Genomic DNA, 26,984 nt, shown 5'->3' with positions numbered 1-26,984 from the left:
CTTCCATGTGGGACACGAGCCCTTGATGCCTGATAAAGCCTGAAAGCCACAGTCTGCCCTGGAAACCCAGCTCCAGCCTGCTTCCGCCACATCAGGAGGGGGTAGGTTCAAAACCGCGTTCAGGGCTGATGAATGAAATACGTTATTAAAGATAATTCTTCTGAAAGCAGAGGTAATTATCCCAGCATTAACATTTCTAATTTAATTCAACCCTGATTAAACTTTTTCTTTCAGAAGGAGGAAATTGAAAGTGTGAAACACCAGTGGGAGGAAAAGGTTCCTCTAACAAATGTGGTTATCAATGGGATAGAAGCTTTCTAGAGCTTATATATGGGGCCGAGTCATGCACACTTCATCATATTCACCAGGTGGGGCTTGGAGAACAGCCTCCGTCTTATATAGTCAGCTGAACTCCAACGTTCTTTCCAGAGAGGAATTTTAAGAGGTTAATTTTGATTTTAGCTATCATGTGACATTCCCCTTGGCCCTCCACGCTGTGCTGGTCTTTGCTGGGCACCTCGCTGTTTCCTCTGTCCTTTGAAATCATAATTGTTTGGTTACCTCCTCTTCTTCCTCATTAGTCAGAGCCCCCCAAAGGCAGGGATAATGATGTAAGTACTTTTATATCCTCTAACTGAGAATAGTGTCTGGCATGGAGAAAAAACCCAATACATGTTTGACCAACCAATGACCGATGGCGCTGATCAACTTAAAAAGCTTTCGTGTTTTCATTTACCAACATCCCTATATGCTCCAAAACAACTTATTTGTTTCTTGGTGTGAGAGCAAAATGCTTTAGCAAAGTACTTTGAGGGGAAGTGGAAATGGAGGTTAAGTAAAAAAGACCAACCCACTGGGGATAATAAAATGCAAACTTATATCTCCTGGATTTCAGAATGAAAGGTGGAGTTTCAGATCCCATTTCCCATATGAAATTCTTGGCTTGCTTTTTCCAACAGTCAGGCTAAAAAGGAACTTTTCACAAAAGAGGTATTTTTCTTCTTGGCCTGGAAAATCGATTCCAATGTTAATCTCGCTCCTTGGAATGTCCTCCCCCACCCTTTTCCACCTAGCAAAATACTCGTCTTTCACGGCCCAGCTCAGATGTCAGCTCTTCAAATAATAATCATCATTGCTAATATCTGTCGTGCATTAACTCTAGGGCAGGGGCTGTGCTAAGTGTTTTATAGAAATTATTTTACTTGCTGTTCACAAATCCGCATCAAATCAAGACTATGATTTATCATAAACTTACAGATGAGGAAGCTGAGGCCTATAAGGTGGTGTAATTGCCCAAGCTCAAGTGTGGATTTGAATGTGGGAGCCTTTAACCATGAGGACACTGCTCCCTCTGAAGTCTTCTGCCACTTTCTCCAGCCCTGCCTTTTGTGGAGATCCAGCACTGGCCCTGGCCGACACGTAATCCACATACTCTTAGGGGACCACCATAGCCTCTGATCCCCCTGACTTCAAGCTCAGCACTAGTGAACGTATGTTAAGCACCAATGCCAGGTCGATCTTCTTTGCACGCTGAACTCCCTAGCCTTGAGGTTGCTGTCCTTGTAGTCTCCTTTGCTCCATTCTCTGTTGGGCCTCTGTCCATCTGACATCGTACACATTCTGGTATTTACTTTTCTCAGCCTGGCTCTGCATCAAGAAAACAGCTTCCTGTCTTGTGTTCTCTCCCTAACACAGCATCAAGTGTGGAACACACACACTCACACACACACACACACTCAGCACTGTGCTAAAAACAGAGATTGGTGGACTTTAATTTTCCTCAATTCTTTGGAAGTCATTATTCCAACATAGTATTTTCACTCATTCCATCAAAACACTGATGTAGAACTAACTGCAGGGAGTTAGGGCTCATGGTAGCATTCAGGGGTAATTCTCCTGCCCAACCCTAACTTTTCTGACAAATAATTGCTTATTAGTCCAGATAAGGGTTGAGGGTTCATTTTCCTTTTCTTAAATCACATTTTCTTCATAAGACACTCTTCTTCTAGATGGTCTCACGATAGATATATTTGAGATTCTCAAGGATAAATGCATCAGCACATTAATTGTATGTGACCAAAATGCTCCCCAGGACACCACTATGAGATGTAGACAGGCAAAGCAAGAGAAAAGTCACTCTGGGCTCTGTTTTGCTGTTTCCATTGAAGACAAATATTAAGTATCCCTGAAATTCATGTCAAATTTTACCATATTGAGAAATAAATGGATAAAATGGTACTCTTTTCAATAAATATAACCTTATAACTTGCACAATCACATGTACTTGAATTTTCCCATCTCAAATGCGTTATATAAGCCGAGCTTTTTCTCCTGTACATACTCATGCCACAGAAGACAACACAGAAGAACCATAAGACAGTGACAATGGTTAAGAAAACTGATATTCGGCCAGGCGCAGTGGCTCACATCTGTAATCCCAGCACCTTGGGATGCCTAGGCCGGTGGCACCTGAGGTCAGGAGTTCAAGACTAGCCTGGTCAACATGGTGAAACCCTGTGTCTACTAATAGTACAAAAAAATTAGCTGGACATGGTGACACATGCCTGTAAGTCCCAGCTACTCAGGAGGCTGAGGCAGGAGAATCGCTTGAACCCAGGAGGCGGAGGTTGCAGTGAGCCGAGATCACACCATTGCACTCCAGCCTGGGCAAAAAAAGTGAAACTTCTGTCTAAAAAAAAAAGAAAGAAAACTGATACTTACTTACCAGCTGTGTGTCTTTGAGCAATACTTAAACTTCCCATTTAAGTCTCAGAGTTTTTATTGGAAAAGTGGAATTAGGAATGATAATATCTATTTTATTGGGTGCTTGTAAAGATGGAATGGTTTAATGTGCTCAATGTCTTATTATCACTACTAATACATGTTAGCCATTATTATGACTTAGTAGAGTCAGCACTGGATTGGGAGAAAGAAGACCTAACTCTTATCTCTGCTACTCACCAGCCAGTGGTCTTAAATAAATCACTTAAGCTGGACCTGAAAGCTCTCCACAATCTGGGGCCTGCCGGCAGGTCCGGCTTCATGCCGAGCTCTTGTCTACAACACACTTGGTTTTCCAGCAACTCAAGCTGTTTCTAGTTTATCACTCTTGCCGCTGGTCCACGTCTATCCCCCCGTGGGGCCCCAGCCATGCTCACACCAGTGTGGGCTTGTGTGCGTGCATCAGCTTCAGGCTTTGCATGTCTGTGTCCAAATTTCACCTCTGTATAAGGACACCAGTCCCATAGATGGGATGAGGACCCACCCTAATGACCTCGCTTTTGCTTGTTTACCTCTGTAAAGACTCTGTTTCCAAATGTGGTCACATTCTGACATGCCGAGCTTTAGGACCTCAACATATGGATGTTGCTAGGGGTAGGGGTGGGTGGGGACGGACACAATTCAACCCATGACATTTAGAGACTACGCAGACTTGGGGTTTGTAGCCTTTCTCTGGCGTAGTGTTGGTGTTTTTATTATTTACACTGTTCCCCACCCCACCAGTGAGATTTCATTCCTCATGAATTTACAGAGAGGCACATGGCTTATATTTCCTGAATTCTAACTCTCTTTTTTGCTGCTGCAAAGCTGTTATTCTCTTTGGTTTCTCCTTTCATCAACCTGGCTGCCAACCAACGTCTAAAAAAAAAAAAAAGTCCCCACACTGCAAGCTGAGTTCCTGCCTCGGGTCGATGTGGGTTTATTGATATTCCAGCATGGTTTGCTTCACGATTTATGCTCTGCAGTTTGTGAACCACAGACCCAAGAGGAAAAGAGATAGTGAAAGAGGGGATTTTTCGATCACTTTATATGCAGTAAGTGAATCTCAATTTCCTGCCATGTTATTTCAGAGTCCTTAAATATCCTTTTTTCTGCCTGGACATTAGAAACTATAAAAGCTCTACATTCTGTGGATGAAATATGAGTTCTGTAAGATCTATAATCAGAGCGACCTCTTAACAGTGCTGTGGTACCTGGGAACATATATATATCCCTGTGACGTGGAGTGAAGGGAGGATGCCTGTTCTGGGATGTGAAATGATACGAACATCTGAGGGTCTGTGAGAGATCTCATTATCCCTGTATCTCAAGGGCAGGAACCATACTATAACCCGCTTCCTCACTTCCCTTAGTGTACGTGCAAACCGAAAAACAGTGAAAGAATTGAACACAGTCATTGAGAATGCTGCTCTCTGTTCAGAGCAGGACTCTTAAAACAGGGCAAACCATGGTAGGGGTAATGAACTCCATAGGCATGTTTAGAATAGGAAAAAGCACACAGTGTCAGAGCCAGAGGAAGCCTTAGGAATTATTTTATGTGAGAGAAAACAAACGCCCATGACACTGTTTTTGAATGCATGTTGGTTTCATAGTGAGACAGAAAAACAAAACAAAACAACACAAAACACACACACACACACACCAAAACCAAAAAACAGGCTATTACTGGTAATGAATAAAATAGTGTTTAACATTCTATTTCTGGTAAAGCATAGAAATCATTTTAGGTGGTTTGCACAAACAGGGAGAGCAACAGAGAGGAAAAGGGAAAAGGAGGGTGGGGGATGACACTAGAGTCTCTGGGCACACTAAATACAGCCCATTTGCGGCATGAGCCTCTCAAAGGGTTGATTTAAATAATGAGAACACATGAGAAGTAAAATGTGAAGTTGCCAAAGGGTTCTGCTCCGGGAGCTGCAGGTAGTTCATTTCTAAGCCTCGAGGTTTGCACAGAAATACTTATGTGCATGATAACTGCTTCAGATGCATAGCTCTTTAGAGATTTTTCTGGCTCTCGCACAGTCCTGTGAGGAGGGTGATGGGGGAGGCTCAGGGAGGCTGATTTGTTCCTGTCGTGAAGAGCACAGGTTTGGAGTCTGAGGTTCAGGTTCAGTTGGCTTTGTGGCTTTCCACTGGTAAACCCCAGGCAGCTTATGAAGGAGTCCCAGGCATGACTGGAACTCAGGGCTCTTGGTCACCAGGGCAGGGCTGTGTTTCCCTTACCTTCTCCTTTTCCTCCTAACTGGGCCACGGGTTTTCTTAGGTCAGCTCTGTCCTGTGAATTCCTTGACATTGGGAGCTCTGTCTTGTTTTCCTCTGGTTTTGCCTGGTGACGTGCTGAGTAGGTAACAGAGAAATTGTACAACCTGAAGAACATCCTCCAAATTATTAATTTTTAATCTACCGCCTTTAAGATGCTCTTGTATTTGTAACCAGAAACCAAAGACCATGTTCTTCAGCTAATTACTCATCATCACTCAGCTGGCTTCTTCCAAGGGCAATTCCTCCTCTGTTTTCTTCCTTTCACAATGATTTATTGTATACCTATAAGTGCTGTGCGCCCCTGATGGTGGTCCAGGCTATGAGTTCCAACCTAGTCTGCAGTATTCCACCTAAATTTACCTGATCTAATCATGCCACACCGCCAAATACAACTCCTCAGTAGCTTCTCCACCTGAAAAGTTAAAGCGCAAGCTTCTTGACAAGACAAAGTCAATAGGCTGTTGACACCAGGGCTGCTAGGGGAGCTGAAGTGGGGAAAAAGTTGGAGATGGGTCAAGGGCAGGTCGTGGAGGCCCGAGTATGCCAGGCTAAGCAAGGTCATGGTCTTGAGAGCAAACAAGAGTCCATAAAAAGAGGAGTTGGCCTAATAATCTTGAAATACTCCATATGCTGCACACTATGCGATTTGATCCATGTTTAAAGCTTAAATCATTATACTCAGGACAACTGCCATGGGTCGAATTGTTACTGCAGTCCTGCTTTCTGCAAACTTCAATTCAGTTATTCCATTGCAGCATTGTGATGGGTGCTGGAAAATACCAAAGGAATACCTGACATGATTCCAGTCTTCTAGCAATGTACAATCATGGAAATTATAAGGGCTGCCATTATTGCTTTTAATATTGGTTTATTGAAATATATGTATTGAATACTGTATGGCATTGGGTTATAATCATATTATCATTGATGCTGAAGTCAGACAATAGGGATTCAAATCCTGAGTATGACCCTTACTGTGTGACTTTAGGCAAGTCACTGATGCCCTGTTTTCTCATTTGTAAAGTGGGGATGGTAAATATCCCCCAAGAGGCAATGCCTGTAAAGTGCACAGGAAAGTGCCGGGCCCATGGCAAGCACTCAGAAATTACTTTCTTGCATTATTCTGTTATGATATATGGTGTTGGAGGTGATAGAATGTCAGACAGACATGGTTCACATCATCAAAGGACAACAAGTAATGAGTGAATGACTATACACAGCAATTCCTATTGAAATTGGCACTGCAAAAGAAATGACAATGCTCTAGACCTTGCTCTAGAGAACAACAAGGCAGATTCTACTTTAGAAAGAATGGGGTGGCATGGGGCAAGGCCTTTCTGGAAAGGTGATATTTAATCTCCCATTTGACAGGTGAGAAGAGTTGGCCACTGGAAATGCCAGGGAGAGAGATTGCCAGCTGAGGGACCAGCAAAGCAACAAGCCTTTGAGGCAGGAGGAAGCTTGGCATGTTCTAGGAACCAGCAGAGGCTAAATGTGCCTGGGGCTTCATGAGCAGAAGGCCAGGGTGGCAGGAGATGAAGCTGGAAAGGACACTGGGACAGATCGTGCTGGGCCTTGTAGACCTCAGTCAGGAGTTTGGATGTTATTCCAAGTGGGAGGGTCAAAGAAGCCAAGTGGCATGATGTGATTTGCATGGCTTTGCTTAATATGTGCAAATGGTCGAGCTGATGTCTTCCAGGCCCTCTGAATGAAGTAGTGGGTATGCAGTTTCCAGAAGGAGAGAACAAAACTGCAAGCCTTGGCAGTCAATGGGGATGTACTTATTGGGAATGAAAATTTCTTCATTTGTAGAAATATTACAAAGAAATAGGAACCTTCCCTCAGGAGCACCTGGCAAAGCATTCTCACTTCCGAAGGGCAGACACACAGCCATGGTTGGCTGCTTTTGGCAGGGCATAAATTAATTCTAAATGCATGCACAGGGAGAATCTAGTTTGCTATTTAGTATGCCAGGCCCTGAGCTGGGCTAAGGACACAAAGATAAACCAGACACGCAGAGTTCCCTGCACTTAAGGAGCTCACTCCTCTGCTGTAGGAGACTGACTTATGGCAGATCATTAGTGTGTGGCAGGAAAGGTGGCCGTGCGGAGGGGAGTAGCTGAAAGATAATGTGTTGGCACAGAGAAAGGAGAAACCTGTTCTCTGGGGAACACAGGAAAGGCGTGACAAAGAGGTAATGAAGGAAGGTCATCTCCTTTGGGCATCTCTCACCTCCATTTATCTGGACAAATGGCTTTGCCCTCTATTCCATTTCCTCAGAGTCTAATTTTCTTCCCAGGTGAGAAAGTGCTAATTTGAGACGCTGGCCCATGTTGTGAAGGAAAACAGGCTCTGAGGATATCTTGTCTTCTCCCTCTCAAATGGAAAATTTCAGTCCGAATTGGGGCTACTTATAGCGGAAGTTCTTAGCTGAAAGATGAAAAAATTTTATCATTGAGAATTTTTGATGTATAGCCAATAAACAGTCATGAAAGGTGAGGATGATAAGATGTTATCAGACATAAATGCTAAGTCTTACAAATGTTTTTACATTCACATAGCATAATTTATCAGGAATACTTTTATTAATCTCATGTATTATTTACATATCATCAATTAGCCAACATTTATTGAATACTTGTTATAGATTAGGCATTGTGCCGATTCTGGAGGTTCCAACATGAATCAGACATCTCCACCCTTGAGGACCTCACAGTTCTAGGGATACTCAGATAAATAAACATGTCATGTTGAAGAGGAAGTCAGCACGTTCTGTATGACCCTTAAAACTCAGGCCAACAAACGCAGATTGCCGGCAGATGGATTTCTACTCAGTATTAACAACAATTGTCCAACATTTGAGCTGGTCAAGAGTTGAGAGACTGTTCCTACTTCCATACAAACTCCCTTCTCCCAAGATGGGAAGCACAAAGCAAATGTCAGCTCCTGGTACAGCTGGACCTCGTGGAGGAGCCTCTAGGAGGAACCCATCAGCAGCACATGAAGGGAAGCCCAGTGCCACTGGCCTTGCAGTCCTGTGATTCTCAGATTCGATGACTTCTACTCTGACTAGCTGCTGTACTGGAGAAGTTTCACCTGCAAACCCAGCCAAGCCAAGACCAAGCCTTGGTATAGGCAAGAAGAAGACTCCCCGACATTCAGAAGATGAGGTTGGGTGACCCTTAAATGAAAGATGGGCAGGTACTTACAGCCCTGGGACACCTTGGGGCTTGCTGGACACCTTTGCCCCATGAAGATCCTCATGCATGGGTGAGATACACCCATTAATATGGGGAATCCTTTAAGGATCTGATGAAACGTGAACCCAGCTAGAAGCCACGTGGCTCATACATATCATTCATATATGTATGAGAGTACAGTGAATGCAGAATAAAGACATGCTCAGGGAGGTCTTGGCAGAAAGCCCTACCTTAGCTTCTGAATATGCCTTGGGGATCAAGCCCAGGACTTTGCTATCAATCAGAAGGTTTCCCATGATTAGCTTCTACTTCTCTACCCTTTTTTGCACTTTCCGTCTGCTCCCAACCACCCTTTATGCTCTGCCCATAAGGAAGTGCTGCCTGTGCTCTACCTCCACCCAGTCCACTAAGAAGGAGCTCCTTCAGGGCAGGGAGCAAGTTCATGCCTCTTCGCTACTCTCCCAGTACCTGGAATAGCAATGAACAGAATGAGCGTCAAAAAATGTTTACATTTTTTTGCAAAGACAGGTCTCATCTTGTCTTTTAGTTATGGGTAGGGTTGTGGATGGGAAATGCATTTCTTTGAAGTGGTTCATTTCACGATTTTACCACTGAGGATCACACTGTTGAAATCAGAGATGACCTACATTTCCTCTTAATGGACTTGGGGTTGTTTAGTAGTGCTGGACCTTTCCTCTAATGGGGAGAGTAACCACTGCCATTTACTGCGGTTGTGGTGCCATGAACCCAAGTGCCTAAGCCATTCCCAAAATGGCTGTGTCGCTTACAAGCTCCTTGGGTAAAGGGTTCCCAGGATGGAAATCCTTAGGAGTTCAGAGGTGCCTGGATTTCAGAGAAGACCCTTCCCTGGACCAAATGGAGCAACAGATTTCTGGGGTTCTTTTGCTGGAAGTAAATGCTGAAATCACTTTTTTTTTTTTTTGAGATGGAGTCTCGCTGTTTCCCCCAGGCTGGAGTGCAGTGGCACCATCTTGGCTCACTGCAAGCTCCACCTTCTGGGTTGACACCATTCTCCTGCCTCAGCCTCCTGAGCAGCTGGGACTACAGGTGCCCGCCACCACACCTGGCTAATATTTTGTATTTTTAGTAGAGACGGGGTTTCACTGTGTTAACCAGGATGGTTTCGATCTCCTGACCTCGTGATCTGCCCGCCTGGGCCTCCCAAAGTGCTGGGATTACAGGTGTGAGCCACTGTGCCCAGCCTGAAGTCACATTTTAATGGATGCAATAGCTGCACATATGAATATACTGTGATTTTGCTCTCTCAAAACAACACCAAGGAAGCCAGTGCTTTAGAGTCCTGTGTTGAATGAATCCAGTGGATGTTTCAGGAGGGCTTTAGAGACCCCATTACATGATGGCAAACTTCAACCACAAGTTGGTTTAGGACCCAACTTTGCCACTTAGTAGTTGTGCAGTTCGGGACAATGCCTGTGCTTTGTGAACTGCAAGGTGGCCTCACCGACAGCTTCCGCATCAGGTGGTGGTGAGGCCTCCAGGAGGTGCTATGCAAAGCGCCCAGTCTTGGAGGTGGTCACGGAGGGGCACAGGTGCTGTGCTGTCTCCCTCCTCCACCCCCTCCCCCTCACTTCACCACACAGGTCTAAAAGAGTTTCATTGAAACTCTGAGTTAAGAAAGGGATTCTTACGTATTGAAGGTTTAACGAGGATTCTTCGTGATAATGTAAGTTCTTTTTCAGCATGTGAGAAGTCATTTCAATATTAATAGCTGTTCACTTTTGTGTGTGTGCTTCACAGTTTACAAGGTGCTTTCCTAATTCTCAATTAATTTACTTTTCAGGGTACCTTGCTGAGAAACACAGATGGAAGAGGGTGGGGCCAGGGGAGGCACGTGGGGACTAAGGGACTCTGTTACATGTTGCAGGGAGCTGGCACTCAGTCTTAGCAAGGTGTCTGCCATCAGACAGTGCTTGGGAATTGGGGCGCCTCTAGTTCAAGACCTTAGCCCACTTTTGCTTATTTGTGTGTTGCTAAGAATTCAAATCCTCCCAATCACCTTTCCTCATTTGTAAAATTGCTATATTATGAGAATTTAAAAAGTATGTCAATTCATTTCTTTAGTTCCAGAGAAATTTAAGTTGTTGATTAACCAAATAATGCATATAAAGCATCTAGTACCTAGTGGCACTCAATGAATGAGGGCTGGTTTTACTTTTTGCTTTACTGAGCCCCTAGAAGTTTCAAACACTCTGCTTTATATCTGAGCTCTGCTCAGTAAATGGTTACCTCCCCATTTTCCAAAAAAAAAAAAAAAAAAAAAAAAGAGGCTGAGACTTACTCAACATCACCAGCTAGTGACAGCTGTGATTGCAACCAAGTAAAGTACTTTTCCTCCTCCCCATAGTCAAAAGTTGTTCATTGATAAAAATATAATTTAGAATTGGAAAAAGGTTTTTGAGACTATCAAATCTAACTCAATAGGGAAACTGAGGTCCAGGAAAGGGAATGGCTTGTGCAAGGTCACAGGTACGTCAATATATGGCAGAGGCTAGAATCGTATGACTCCTTCCTCAGTGCTCCCATCAAAGATACGTGCTTCTGTTCTGCTGGGGTGCTTTTGGTTACATGCTTTTCTTCTAGGTTCTGGGTCATTGAAGGCCTTGACCAAACAAGGAAGGTCATGTTTATTAGATATGTAAGTGGTGTCTTCCATGGATATGGCTATCCTATATCAATAGCAATGAGATATTCATAGCATTTAAAGATTCTATCTCAAAGGTGCTGTAGGTCATATCTGAGGCAGGAAAAGCAAAAGCTCCAATACATATTGAAGCTTTTCACAAGGTATGTGATCATTTCATTGCAGTCTTAATAAATGTCAAAAGGAAAAGTGTCAGAAAAATTCTATACTCTAAAACATTTCAATGGTAGATCATTGCATGGTAGGTAGAGGCCAAGGTCCCAGCTGGCCTTTCCTCAGTAGGGGATTGTTCATGTGAGCTTTTGGGATGGGCACAGGATACAGGTGAGTGATCCAGGGCATCTATCCAGACAGAAGGGCAGGAAGGGCTCAGCTTTGTAGATTGCTGCTTGGATTTGCTTTGTGTGAACAAAAGCTAAGGGGAGTGTGAACTTAAATCAAACGCTAGGATTGCTGAGGAGGAATCTACTAAAGTCATATGTTTTAGGTTTCTTTTTTTTTGAGGTGGAATCTCACTCTGTCACCTAGGCTGGAGTGGAGTGGTGCCATCTCGGCTCACTGCAACCTCTGTCTCCTGGGTTCATGCAATTCTCCTACTTCAGCCTCTCCAGTAGCTGGGACTATAGGCACGTGTGCCATCATGCCTGGCTAATTTTTGTATATATATATATTTTTTTTTTAGCAGAGAGAAGGTTTCACCATGTTGGCCAGGCTGGTCTCGATCAAATGGTCCACTGGTCTTGGCTTCCCAAAGTGCTGGGATTACACATGTGAGCCACCATGCCTGGCCAAATGTTTTAGGTTTCTCCTAATGTTTTTCAGATGTGCTTCTTGAATAGTACAATTGCTTTGGCTCTGTGACCATTAAGAATCTTCCAGAGATAACCTCACAGCTGGGGACTAGTTGGTGGGCATTTCCACCATAGACAGGTGAAAGTGAATATAAAGCATTACTTCTCATCCCTGGCTGCACCTCATATTTACCTGGAGAGGTTTTAAAAAGAACACTGATGCCTAGGATCTAGAAAAAATATTTGAATATAATTGTTCTGGGATGGAACCAAGCTATCATTACTACTATTGTTTTTCCTTGAGTTCCTAGGAGTTTATTATGTGCATCTATCAATGGGAACTATGGCCTAAAACAAATAAGAATCAACTAGATATAGGGTAAAGCGGTGCCCTAGAGAAGATGTTGTTTATAAGAAGACAATAGTATCCTCCCAGCCAGTGGCTGGAATTAGGAAATTAAGTAATGTCTGACCGGGGTTGGTATGGCATCCGAAGCCTTCCACAGCCTGATTGTCACCTGCATTTTCAGGCTCACTTACTACCAGTCACCGCTACATCTTACAATGCAATTACATAGGAGTATTCAATGCACTCCAAACATGATCCACATTTGTGTCGTATCAACTCTATGCTCCCAACCTAAGACCTCTGTCTACACAGCTTCACACAGTGAGCACTTATTCACTTTTTGAAGCTGATATCCACAATCCTAGAAGCCCAGATTGCTAAGAGAGTAAATTTCAAATGTTTTCACCACAAAAAATGGTAAGTATTTGGGGGTAATGGATATGTTAACTAGCTTGATTTAATTATTCCATATTTATTTCATGAATCCTGACAGTGCTGTGTACCCCATACATGGATGTAATTATAAACTGTCATTCTGTGATTTTTTTTTTTTTTTTTAAAGATAAACGAAATCTCAGGCCAGCGTCAGCTTCTCTCTGAGACACTCTCTTGGTAACTGGCTTACACCTCAGAGCATGTGGTTGATGTTGAGTGGGTGTCCTGGTCTCTTGCCCCTTGATTCAGTATTCCCAGTCTCATCTGCCCTGTGGCCTATCCCAGAGTAGGCGCTTAATAAATGCACGTTAAAGGAATGAATGCGAACAACATAGCTGTCATCTCTGAGGGTGAACCATGTTTTTCCTAGTACGTTTTCCCATACTCCCAATCACACACGCTATGAGCCCTTCAGTCCTTGAATGTTCTGGCTCGAAGGGCTCTTTGTCTCCTCTCACAGATGGGGAAACTGAGCTTCTGAGAGGAGATATGCTTCTTCAATGACATCCCAATGGAATTGGGAAGAGGAATGTTAGACGTTTTCCTAGTTTTGGTCAGTTTTCTTGCATTCCATGAAGTGTCCTCCTCCGATGGAATGCCTGACCATTACCTGTCCGGAGGAGCGTGGTGCACTGTGCTCTTGCAGTGTGGATGCTGCCAGTGATCTAGGATGTGAATGAGCCCAGCTCACTTCTGTCCACCCCCAGGGCTTCAACTTCTACCCCACACCCAGGCCTGGTGCGTTCAGAGATCCAGCATTGTCTTTGTTCACATAGCCAACTGCCTACAGGGCACCTTCCCTGTCATTTTCCACAGAGCCCTTAAATGCCGGAAAGGGACTCATCATCTTCTTTTTAAATTCTTTCTCCTCATTCCCTATCTCAGGAAATGAGACAGAAACATAGGAGTCATTCTAAGTCTTCCATTTCCCACACTACCCACATCTAATTGCTCGCCAGGTCTTGCTGCTGCCACTTCAGAACCATTATTTTTTCCCAATTAGGGACCTGGTGCCTTCATCTGGCCTCTTACAGCCTAGATCAATCTTTCTATTTGGGGATGCTTGTTATTTTTCCAATAAAGAGACTTTCAAAAAGTCAAAAAAGTGTTCCTCTTGCCTGGATTCACAGATGATTTCAAAAAGGATAATTACCTCTTCCATCTTCAGCTATGATTCTATTTTGGAATCCTCTTCCTCTAATTACAAAAAAATTCCCCAACTCCTAGTGCTATTTGAGTCTGAGTCATTTGTGCAGTGAAATCACCAAAGCAGCACAAATAAACGTGAAATGCAGGACTCAGGCTCCCCCGGCCTCCCCCGGGATCGGACATCCCCACAAGATGCAGATGGTAGTTCTCGTGGTGCACTCTCCAGATCCAGACCCAAGGCATACAAAGCATGCTGCATTTTGGGGAAAGTTTTCCCCCAAGCTTCTCTTTCAAATGCTTAGAATAGCTTCTGGCATTCAATAAATATATATTTTTCCTCCCAGCATGTATTATCCAGGGATTTAAAAATATGCATAAATACTGCTTATGATATGACTAATGCCCTAAGGCCATGAGCAGTGCCCAGTTTTCACTCTAGTGAGCATGCAGGGATGTCACCTCATCTTCTTCAATTTCATTAGTCATCAAGGAGTCATAAGAGCTAGAGTTGGGAAGCCCGTAGGGATCACCAAGCATGACCCCGATTTACACATGGGGAAATGGAGGTCGCGCACCTCATTATCAGTTATAAAGGGCACTGACTTTCAGAAACACACAACACATTAAATCTAGACCTTCCCGCTGGAAGAGCTAACCACAGACTGTTACATGTGACATGAGTGAAGTCGCAGTTACTTTGGAAGCACCTAAATGCGTTCTGAATTGCCAGTCATGCTGCATATATGACAGAGAGAAGGAACTGGTCTTGTTAGTTCAGAAGGAGGAGTTGGATCTTCATCAGATCGACATGAAGGGTAGAGAAGAACGAGTCAGGGGCAGGCCCAGGTTCAGCAAAGGCCCAGAGTTTAGGAAGAAAAAGTGGATGGGAGGAGACTGCATTGTAATGTTTCTATGCTCTTTTCATATTCAATTTACTTCAACAACATATTTTTTGATACCCAAAACCATGAGGCACTGTGCAGGGCATGAAATGGATCATATGTAATCACAGATGGTTGCAGCTTTGAGGAGTTCATAGATAATCAAGTAATCCTAGCACAAAGTGGCCATCTTATAATGGAACTCGCTGTGCGGTGCTGTAGAGGCAGAGGAGGGGCACTATTCCAGTTGGGGACAGCCTGGAAGACATCACAGTGGGTGACACTTGACTTGGGTGCTGAAGGATGAGTAGATTTTACCAGATGCCCAAGAAGAGAGAGGGTAGTTCGAGAATAGGAAAGGTTTGTCCAAGGGCACAGGAGGGCTATGTGGTCCAGCGTATCCCTGGAGTGTAAACAGTAGGTTTGAGGCAGGAGTGGGCGGTGCTAAGAGGCGAGGCTGGGATGAGATGGTGCAGGAACTTAGACACTGGACATTGTCATGAACTAATTAAGAGGCAACACCAACACTGCTTCAGCAGAGGATGCTTCCCCTGTGTCTTATTGGCGTCGCCATGTTGGCTTGTCTCCTCTGCCCACAACCTTCCTCCATGGGCATTATCATTCAATTGCTCCCCAGAAAGCTGGGGATCATTTTGATTCATGTTTTCTCATCTTGTTTCATCCAACTCATCCCTAGGTCCTGTCCATCTCGCTCCCAAGTCTACCCCTATTTATCCACCTCTCCCAGGCGCTGCTCCTCCTTCATAGTTGAAACATCATCATCTCTTGCTTAGCTGCAATCATCCCCCAGTGAATTTTCTTGCTTCCATTTACAGCTCTCCTGGTTTTGTCTGCTTGCATAGCAGACAGTGGTATCTTCGAAACTGCAATTCTGATCAGGTCACCATGCCACTTTTATTAAAGTAACTTAGTGGCTTCTAGGTAAATAACTTTCAAACCCCTTCCTGTAGTCTGCAAGGTCTTGCCTTACTGACTGCTTTGGGTCATTCCATCACCCCAGCCTCCTCCCACCACCAAATGCCCCTTGTCCTCCCTCACTCTTCACTCTGACAGTCCTTCCCCACCTTAGGATAGTCACACATGTTATTTTCTCTGTCATGCATGGTCTTCTCATGCTCTTGTGTGGATCTCAGGCCTCAGAACTTACGTTACTGCTCAGAAAGGACTGCCTGACACCACCCTTCTGTCCTACCAGTCTATTTTGCAGTGTCCATTTCTTGTCCTTGACAGCACTTATCACATTGTACACTAGTGTTTTTTAAACAATGTATTCTCAATTCCTAGTACAATACTTGATGCCTGGTAGTTGCTCAGTAAGTATTTCTGGAATGTATGAGTTGCTCATATACCCTGCTATGTTAGGCAGGGTTCTTTAGAGAGACAGAGCTAATAGGACATATATATATTTCCATATATATATATTCCCATATATATGTATATATGGGAGTTTATTAAGTATTAACTTACATGATCACAAGGTCCCGCAATAGGCTGTCTGCAAGCTGAGGAACAAGGAGAGCCAGTCTGAGTCCCAAAACTGAAGAACTTGAGGGCAGGAAGCATCCAGAACGGGAGAAAGACATAGGCTGGGAGGCTAGGCCAGTCTCTCCTTTTCACATTTTTCTGCCTGTCTTATATTCTCTGGCAGCTGATTAGATGGTGCCCACCAGATTAAGGATGGATCTGCCTTCCCCAGCCCACTGACTCAAATGTTAATCTCTTTTGGCAACATCCTCACAGACACACCCGGGATCAATACTTTGTATCTGTCAATCCAATCAAGTTGACACCCAGTATTAACCATCACACTTTCTAAAGGCAGATTTTGGTGGTCATGATTTATGGCATGCAGCCTAGATGACAAGATCTGAGCTAAGAGAAGTAGAGGTGGCTGGAAGAAATAGATTTGAAAGATATTCCATTGGTAGAACTGACATGGTGCCAATAGATGTGAATGATGAAGAGAAGGAGTTGAAGATGATGCTGTTTTATAGCTTGAACCACTGAATGATGGGCCCTTCTATAAGTTGAGCTCTTGAATGAGGGATGAGTGTTATTGGAGTAAAGAGAATTGACCTGCATGTTCCACAACTCCCCCATACAAGTCATTCCCCTCACCCAGGCAGGCTGCCTGTCCATTTCTCCCTCTCCTTCCAACAATTCAGCAATGCCCACCTCTAAAGCTCAGGCTACTCTCCAGTTCAGATTGTCCCTGCACATTTTGACTTATTGACAGCTGCTTCATCTCTCAAGATTTATTTGATGTTCTCATTTCATAAGGAATTTCCCTTGTGCCCAGCCCTCTGACCAAGTGTTGCCCCAGGACTCTCATGACATTTAGAAACAGGGACCATGGAGACGTCTAGGTACATTCTATATACCATGCATGGTGTATGGAATTTCAAGACTTGGCTGGGTGTGGTGGTGTATGCCTGTAATCCCAGCTACTTGGGAGGCTGAGGTGAGAGAACCGCTCAAACCTGGGAGGCAGAGGTTGCAGTGAACCAAGATGTCACCACTGCACTCCAGCCTGGGTGAGTGAGACTGTCTTTAAAAAAAAAAAAAAAAAAAAAAGAATTTCAAGACTTGATCAATTGTTTGTATATTATGTGTTGTAATAGAGACAAACTCTTTTGAGAAAACTCTTGGATTTTCCTTTTGGATAGACATTTGACCCCATTTTGCACAAAACAGATGATCCTTTATTCTCCTAAATGTCTTGGATAGAGTTATGACTTTTCACAAATGAATGGAAACCCTACTATTTTCTTGTTTGGGCTTTTCCTTCAATCCATGACATAAAGCAATGGCATTTGAGGCAGTGAATTAAACCTTAATCCTTGACTGGTTTATCAAAAGCCTGGATAATGGAAGTGATATTTATGAGGACTTGTTTGAAGGGCACGCTGTTTATCCCTTCCTCTAGTTGTGCTAATTTTTATTCCTGCATCAAGCTGTGCACTTGGACCATATGTTCTTAGTCCCCAGCAGAATTTTCATGCATTTTAATGTTATTTCCTTGGCTTACATCCAGGGATATTATACATAATGGCTTTATGAAGACTATTACTGTGTGGGATGCCTTTGAGGTAGTGTGCATTAGGTCATTGCTCCAGGTTCCTTCTAGATGAAGCTTGGAGCAAGGGCCAGGAAAGACTTCGCTTCCTCTGAGGAGCTGGGACACTTTTTACTTTGTGGTAACAAGACCGACTATATCTTGGTTTTTGGATAGATCATCAGGAAGCTCAGAGCCAAATGTACAGGTGAGTTGTAGCAACTATGAAAGCCTCTAGGGTTTGCACAAAGGGAATTAGTAGAGTTTTACAGAGTGTTGGAAGCACCTGTGGACATTGCTAGCCCCACAGAAAGGGGGTGGGGAGAAGAATAGCAGAGACATCAGTCATTTAGGAGGCCGAGAGTTCTTGCTTCTGGCATTCTCCAATCCCCCCACCTGGACAGCTTTCTATTTTGATTCTCACCTGCTTTATGACTGTGGCAAGTAATCAACCTTTTCTTTACTTTGGCTTCTTGTAAAGTGAGGGCTTACATGAGAGGCTAATTGGAGGTTAATTAGAGGCCATCTCAGACCTTGTCTTGACAACGCCTTCTTTCCCAGGTCCTCCGCCCCCACCCTCCCTTATTCTCACTCGCACCTCTGCCTATTCTGAAATAACACCGGGCACTTCTCCACACAGGTGAGTCCTGTCTACTGCAGGCGATCTGAAACTTAGCTACACAGTAGAATGATCTGGGGAGCTTTAAAACATTCCAGTGTCCCAGCTGCATCCTTTACAGAATAAATCAGTCTCTGAAGTGGGACCCTGGCGCATTTTTTATGGTTCTCCAGATGAGGCCATTGTGAAGCCGCGTTGGAGAACCTGCACTTTTGTGACTTTACTGTCCCTTTGAATTGCCTGGGGATCTTCTAAGTGCAGATTCTGACTCAGAGAGGCCTGAGAATTTACATTTTTAAAAAACTTTTAGATGATGTGATGTTGTTGGTTCCTGTGTCACACTCTGAGTGGCAAGATGAAGACACATATTTGGTGGATAATGCAAAAAAGGAAGGACACCTGACTCAGTCCCGCTGGAGCCCATGGGAGGGGGAACCAGCATGCTGAAATGAGCACAGCCATGATCTGCATTCTGTTTCACTGAGCTGTTGACAAAGTTCAGTTCAGTGTGAGACCCGGAGCCTTGGGGGAACCACGAAGCCAAGCATATTCTGTAACCAGTGAGGCTGACAGCACCTAGAAACACATTCACTCTTCCAACTTCAGTATCTAAATCGTCATCAGTGTTTGCTAAATGAGTAAAGAGATGCGGAACAGGCACTCCCTTCTTTGAGGGCAGAAAAGGACCCATTTTTTTGCTACAGTGTGACTTGAGACAAGGATTCTGTCTCAGGGTGTTTCACGAAGAAAAGATAAGGCTTGGTGTTAGATTCAGGGTCAGGCTCCAGCCCAGGCTGAGGTCCAAAGGGAGTGGGTGGCTGAATGGCAGATAGCTGAAAGAACACTTGGGGCGGGGCATAGGTAGGTGAAATACCGCTTTATTCAGCAGCAGCTCTCTTACACTGCTCTGTCTCAGCCACTTGCTCTGGTCGCTCCCATGCACAGCTGTGCGGCTGGCTCTCCCTTTAGGGTCAGCAGCTTAACTCTCTCTCTGGGCATTAGTGCTCATGACTGATACTCTGTCTTACAGGAAAATGACATTTGCTATTATGTGATTCAAAGCATACTTGTTCATTATCATATTTTTAGCAGATACATAGCATCCATTTTTAGAACATTCAGGAAAAAAAGTCATGTCTTTGAAGACATGTCTAGGTAACAAAACTCAGGGTAGTCATATAAGAGCTTTCTTTTCTTTTTCTTCTCCCCCTTTACTTTTGGTCCATTATAAGCTAGAATGAAAAGATGTAGTTGACTTCAGAAAGGTGAAGTTCAACCAAGAGGGAGTGTTGCTGTATAACACTGCATTTTCAGTGGGTGCAGGAAGTGTGGTGGTTGGGGGAACGTTTGCCATGGCTATGTGATCTCATGTCAAGGACAGAGTCTGTTATGAACTGTTACCCCCTAAAATTCATATTTTGAAATTGATTCCCCAATGTGATAGTATTTGGAGGTGGAGCCTCTGGGAAGTGATTAGGTTATGAGGGTGGAGCCCTCATGAATGGGATTAGTGCCCTTATAGGAAAAGGCCAGACAGCAAGCACCTCTCTTTTCATCATGTGGGGACACAGCAAGACGTCAGAAGCCTACAGTCTGGAAAAGGACCCTTGCCTGAACCTGACCATGCTGGCACCTGATCTGGGACTTCCAGCCTTGAAACTGTAAGAAATGAATTTTTGTGGTTCATAAGCCACTCAGTTCGCAGTACTTAGAGCAGTATAACTTAATAGTAGCCTGAATGAAGATGGAGATTGTGTTTGAAAGCAGGTAGATGTAGCCAACTGTATATTTCCAATAAAAGGAGTGGTAGTTTGATAAAAGAGAGGAAAATGAAGACTGACTTCATGCACTGAGGTTTGATTTACATTTTGATATCAGAGTTTATTTCCTGCTTTAAATGGAATCATTCATGGCGAAGAGTAAATGAAATTCTGCTTGAATTTTCACAATCAGGATTGGGTGTTTTCTCTAAGACTTAAAAAGGAGCCAAGCTCACTGATACTTCCTGTGCTGTCACCTGAAGCAAAGCAGAGTCTGAAATTCACCCTTAAAGAGACAGAGCAGGGGAGCAGTAGATCTTGTTTCCAATTATAGACTCACTTTTTCCCTTTTCTCTTTCTTAAAAAAAAAAAACACATTTCTCGTTTTCCTTCTTTCTAATTTCCCTCTTTCTCTTAGATGGAGTAAAACACGAACTTCCAGAACTAAGTAATGCAGTGAGCAAAGTGGCTGTATTTCTTTCTACAAATGTGCACTTCCCGTTCATGTTTTGCAGGTCACAGGAAGGCCTGTGTGGCTTCAATCTGCCTGTGTCCCTTCACTGTGGGGTAAACTAACATCAGGCATGGGGGCTGGCCGACGGCCTGCTGCTGACCTTTATTAAAACTTTTGTGTGTCATGTTGTTTGGGCCTCTTTCCTTCCAAGAGCTTCTACTGTAATCCAGCATGGAACCCTTGAAGATGAGCGCCGGTGTCTTGGCACTTGTGCGACTATGTTCTACTCCCATCAGGGGTCCTGTCCCTCAGGCCTTTGATACAATTTCTTACTCACTTCAGAGGAGGATATTCTGGATAGTGCTTTATAAAGCATCTAACACGTAAATAAATTCTTGTTGGGAAGGGAGCCGTGTTTAGGGACTTCATCTGGAATGTGCAAAAAGCAAAACAAAGTAATTTAAAAAGAGTCAGTCAAGCCTTCCTATTTAGAAGAGTAGACCACAAAGTTAGGGCTAGAATCTGGAATAGGGTTGGAGTTGAGAGTGGAAATTGATGTGCATAATTAAGTAACAGGAATTTGCGGGGATTTGGAGTCTTCCTCATGCATTGCATAGGGAAGGTGGAAATTACACGTGTGTGTGTGTGTGTGTATGCGTGTAGAGAATGCAGAGTAGTGCAAAGGAAATAGTGAAATAAAAGAAGAGGGGAAAAAAAAGTCTTGGTAATGAAAGGAAGCCCATCAATTTAAAACTAGAAACTGTAATTCTTGGCAAGGATGGTGGAAGAAAGTCAGGGTCAATGAAGAAAATAGGTGAATGAATTGTGTGTGTGCTATCCACGTGGTGCCATGGTTCACTATCAATATTCAGTAAGTGTCTGGTTTCCAGGAAAGCCTGGTATCAGGGTTGTTCTGAGGAATAAAAGAGAGAGTTTGAGTTGTACACCAAAGGGGCTGAGGTGATGGAAGGCCAGCAGCCTTAGGGAGTGAGAAAACTAGCAAATCCTGGGAGTTGTAAGAAGCAGGAACCTGGAGCCAGGGTGGGGAGGAGAAAGCAAGCCCTTGGAAATCTGGAAGAGATTGGGTTTTCTGGTGTATGTGGAATGGGGACTTAGGCCATTTAAAGTGGATCTAGTAGGAAAGGTTGAGCTCAGAATGCTGGAAGACTTGGGGACATGTGGGTTAAAAGGTTTAGATATGAAGACATTGAGCAGGACTCACAGTTAATAATCATGGCTAACACATGAAGAGTGTTTACTAAATGCTAGGCACAGTTTTAAGACTTCATTAACCTATTTTCTTCAACAACTGATGAAGCGGGTGCCTTTAATATCTACTTGTTAAAATTTTTAAAAATTGCAAATTAGAAAACTGAGGCTCCTGGATGAGGAAATCACTTAAGGTGACAGAGCTGGTTAGTTTGAGTGTTACCATTCAACCCAAGGGTTATGTCTTCTCCTACCTTGTGTCCTGGAACAAGGGACTCCACCCCTTCACAGCCTAGGTTGTCCTTTTCATTAGAATGAAAATCTTGGGCTCATTGATTGATTGATTCATTCACTCATTCATTTAAGGCATTAAATGAGAGTTTAGCATGCTTCAATAAGAGGATTTTCTGCCTGCTTTGGGGTTTGTGGCAGAATGCTGGTGGGAGCCTGGAACTCTGAGAGCTTCCTGATAAACTTTCAACCCTTTATTTCCACAGCATCTGCTACCCCTCACCCCTTCCAACACTCCTTTTGCCCTGCTTGAATCATTGGATCAGCCACCCCAAGTGCCTCAGGTCAGCTCTCAGCCCCAGACTCTGACCCCCACAAATATCTGTAATACAACTTTCTGTTTTTCATCAAATCTTTTCCAATTCCTGTAACTCTTTCCCTGTGATCTCTTCATATGATCGGTCGTCAATACAAAACACCTCTAGCATCTCTCTTTCCTGATGGTTCCCTTTACCTTTGATTCCCTGAAACTTGGCTCTCCCAGAAGGACACTGTCTCCCTCCCAAAATGGGCTCACATGTGGTGAGGGAGGTGTCCTTGTCTCTTCTGGGAGACTCCCAACCTTTTTTTCTTTTCCTTCCAGTATTCTAACTCTCCCACCAGTTCTGCATCCATGGTCCCAGTTTGTACCACCCAACACTTTTCCTTCTTGAAGTCATTTGCTGACTACTAGGTCACTCTCACACTGTTTGAAGTTTTTCGCTCCTGACTTACTATTAATAGGTGAAACATTGCCAGGGCGAGTGGTCTCAGCATCCATTTAGATCCTTTTAACCCTGGGGCCTTCAAATCCCTTGGCCTCCTCTTCTTTTTCTCATCCATGTAAATATTGATTCCCACAATCATATGTACGATTCCATCACTATCAGTGATAACGGCAACTTCTCCATGATCTCCCATTTTAAGCCTCTTTCTCTCTGTCCTTTGCCACCTTTTGGGCTTCTTTCTCTTAGTACCCTTGACTCCAACAATCATTTAACCTCACAGAATCCTGCAATCTACTAAGTCTATTATTTTTTTCCCACCGTCCCTCTCCCATACATCATCATGGCTCTATTCACACAACTGAAATTCCATAGCCTGTCATTTTAACCAGCTAGAATCTGGACTCTGCTGGAGAAAAACATTCTGGTCTTGCTGTAATTCATGATCATTAATTTCAAGTGGACGCTTACAGCAATGCAGCAAACATTTGATAATCTTCTAGTGCATTCTCTGTCCAGCAAACATTTGATAATCTTCTAGTGCATTCTCTGTCCAGCAAGCATTTGGTAATCTTCTAGAGCATTCTCTGTCCCATGCTCCTATGCAGCAGTTTTATTACTCACCTTCATCTCTTTCCTCAAATCTCTGACACCCCCTCTCCCATCTGCAATCTCCACTGGTGATCTTGCTGAGAAAATTGAAGTTTTCAGAGGCAAACCTCTGCAAATTACCACCAACCCATCTACTCACCAGCCTGAACCTGCGTCCTTATGCACTGCTTCCTCTCCTGCCGTGGAGATGAATTGTCTGTGCTCACAGCAAGTGCTGTTCCTGAGTGGCATGTATTACATTCCATGTCCTCTTCCTACCAAAGAACATTGCTCCTGCCATTGGCTGATTGGTTGCTCTCTGACCTCACCATCACTTTTCCTTCTGTGCCTGCTCTTTCCCATGAGGATGCAAATATACATCTTTTCAACACACACACACACACACACACACACACACACACACACACACACCCTCTCTCTTTTCTTCTCCCTTTATTGTTCCATTTATCTCCCTCATTTATACCAAATATCCTCACAAAATCAATTGTCCTCATTCACTGCCTCCATTTCCCCCCGTATGTATATATTTTGAATACACATGTACTTGCAGGATAGTTTCTGTGAGAATTATTTGAGTGGTATAAACAAGAGTCATTTATTTTCCTTTCCACCCTCATCTGCTGTGAGCTGACTGGCTCTTCTTGTTGTTTCTCCTCCAGGGGATGACCCAGAGCACCATTCTTCTCTGGTCTGACACCTTCATCCTCCACTTTCTGCCTCCTTTGCAGTGACCATACAGGTGCAGAGCACAAGCAGGACGCACAGGGGTTTATGTGGTCAGGCCTGCCTGGAGTTGGCACACAGCATTTCTGCTTACATTCTTAGGTCTGAAATCCAGGTCACAGAGCCCTAACATAACTACAAAGGATCCTGAAAAATGTTGTATTCCAGTGTACGTCGGAAAAGAAAATGGGATTGATAAACTTTGATTAGACTAAATCATTGAGATTTAAAAGTTTTTTGTTGAAGCTGCTAGCATTGTTTATCTTGACTAATACAGAAATTGCTATTAGTTTTTGTGTAAAAAATACGTGACACTGGGGAGTTTGAGAGGTGAGAAAAAAAATAGATGCAGCATTCTGGAGAGCTAGAGATCCATGTTATATAGCAGCAATATATTTGGTAAATCCCTGTTTACTAAGATCATAGCTCAAAGGTAAAGTGGGAAACAGAATGTGTGGACTGTGGTGTGTGGAGGCCCTTATTGTCTGCATGTGCAAGACATTAGATATAAAAGATGTGCTCAATATTAACTGCACAATTTGTCAACAAATATATAAAGCAAATAGAGTCTAGAGATATGTGATAGGCTGGGGAAAGCCTGCTTCAGTCTTTAAATAAGATAGAAAATTTAATAAGGCTTTGCGTGAAAACTTCACAGAACGCTTCTCGGTTGAATAGAGAGACTCAGAGCAAAGATCAGATGAAGAATGTAGCCTTCCTATTCAAGCCTGATAACCTGACTGTATCTGTCATAAAGGGGAGAGGAAGACGGAGTGAGGGAGAAAGGGAAGGAGGGAGGGAAGGAGTGGGTGGAGAGACAGAGTTAAGGATTGTGCTGAGAAAGCAAAGAGGTCATATAAGAACTATGTGTCCAGGAATAAACTCTGGGTGTGTTCCTGACTTATGAAACTGACCGGGTGAAGTAAATATGGGCCTCCTTTGTGCTCAGGAAGAAGACATAAGACAAACATCTCAGCCCTGGCACGTTGCTCGAATCAGGCTTTCCTCTACCCCTACGCCCCTGAAGCTACTCTTGTCCAGGCACCCGACATGGGTATGCTGCTACATCAGAAGGTCTGTTCTCAGCCTTCATCCCACTTGGACTCCCAGCAACTTTGAGCAATTGATCACTTTCCTGTTCTTTGAAGTAATTTCTGCCCTTGGGTTCATTCTCTGCTCACTTCCTTCTGTAAGACTCTCCTGGCTTTCTTAGTCTTCCTTACTAGTTTCTCCCCATCTCACTGATCTTTTCTTGTTGGAACCCCAGGGCCCAATTGTTGAACCTCTTCTCTTGCTCTCTACATTCAGTCCCAAGAAGTTCTCATTAAGTCTCATGGAATTAGATACCATCTAGGCACCGGTACTTCCCAAATTCATGTGTCTAGTGTAGATCTCTCTCCTGGCCTTTGGATTCAGATTCGTCTATCCATTGCCTTGTTATTTCACTTGTGTTCGTTATCTCAAGCCTAATGTGCATGCAGTGGAATACCTGATCGTCTGCCCTAATCTTTCATGATTTTCCCCATCCTAGGAAATGGCCATTCCCTTCTTTGAGATACTTAGGGTAATAAGTATCTAAAGTTGACACTTGTAGTCAACTTTACCTCCTGTTTATAACTCATATTCTTCATGCAACCTACTGGCTAATCTCGCTGTCTCTACCTTTAAGATATTCCCAGCACCTGAGCAGTTCTCAATAGCATCGTGGCTACAGCCAGGTCAAGCTGTCCTCATCTCTTACTTGATCACTGTGGGAAACTGATGGCCCTGCTTCTGCGGTGCTGCCTTTTCATCCGCTCTCCACGCAGTTGCCATGGTGATAAGAAATAAGTCAGATCATGTCTCTTCCCTGCTCAGACCTTGTGATGACCCCCTTGCCAAGGCCACACCCAGAGCCCTTTCAATGCCCCATGGCCCTGAGGGCCCTGACTGTCTCCTACCTTTCTGGCCTCTTCGGTTCCCCCTTTCACTGATTCCTGTCTGGCTACCCCGGCCCTCTTGCCAGCCCTTGACTGTCCTACACATGCTCCCACTGCAGGACCTGACCTGCCGTCCCCTTTCCAGATCTTTGCTTCCACGCCTCTTTCACAGGGAGGTCTTTCTTCGGACTCTTGGGTAAGCTGCTTCCCCAGGTCGCTGCACTCCCTACACGCCTTCCTGTGTTACTTTCCTCCAGAACGCTTCCCGGTTTCTACCTTAGCAATAGCTTGCCCACTTATTATACCTGTTGCCTGTCTCTCTCCAGGAAAATAGGGACTTAAAGAGGTAGAGATGTTTGCTTGGTTTATTTCATGTCCTGCCCAAGTGCCCAGAAGAATGCCTGGCACAGACTAGATATTCAATACATATGTGTAGAATATTGAATGAAGGAATAAATTCACACATTTATGTAAACAGTGAAATACATTGAAGGGACAGGTGATCCAGGCTGACGGGAGAAAGAACGCCAAGCTGCCGGGGCAGGCCTGGGCTCTGGGAAGTCAGAGGGGCTCAGGTTGCCAGGCAGCCCCCATGTGCCTTGTCCTGCTGTGAAACTCTCTCCCACGACTGAACTGCCTCTGCCCTGATGCTGAGGCTTCCTGCTCTCTGCAGACCCCATAGCACTGGCATCATCTGGCTGCTTGGCCTGGGGGAAATGAGGAAATATATTGGTTCCCTTGGGGACATGGGCTCATGGTAGAGGGAGATCATCCTCCCTCCCTCTCTCCATCTTCCCTTGTTGCTGTCCATCATTGTCATCTCTTTTTTTTAAATAAAATATTTTAAGTTCTGGGTTACATGTGCAGAATGTGCAGTTTTGTTACATACGTATACATATGCCATGGTGGTTTGCTGCACCCATCAACCCATCACCTGCATTAGGTATTCTCCTAATACTATCCCTCCCCTAGCCCCCCAACCCCGCATAGGCCCTGGTGTGTGATGTTCCCCTCCCCATGTCCATGTGTTCTCATTGATCAACTCCCACTTATGAGTGAGAACATGTGGTGTTTGGTTTTCTGATC

The 26,984-nt window shown here is 44.0% G+C and overlaps 1 long non-coding RNA gene across 1 annotated transcript; it reads left to right on the top strand.

Annotated features, from left to right (window-relative positions):
* Positions 1 to 24,195, top strand: LOC105528509. The gene is made up of 3 exons (XR_001004364.1): positions 1 to 101; positions 235 to 368; positions 23,916 to 24,195. It is a non-coding gene; the product is annotated as an uncharacterized LOC105528509 (long non-coding RNA).
* Positions 24,196 to 26,984: the final 2,789 nt, after the last annotated feature.

Source organism: Mandrillus leucophaeus, unplaced genomic scaffold, assembly GCF_000951045.1.
Source record: "Mandrillus leucophaeus isolate KB7577 unplaced genomic scaffold, Mleu.le_1.0 Scaffold72, whole genome shotgun sequence".
Taxonomy (NCBI): domain Eukaryota; kingdom Metazoa; phylum Chordata; class Mammalia; order Primates; family Cercopithecidae; genus Mandrillus; species Mandrillus leucophaeus.
The sequence above is the reverse complement of the archived record's forward strand: the minus strand, read 5'-3'. Positions and strand labels throughout refer to the sequence as shown.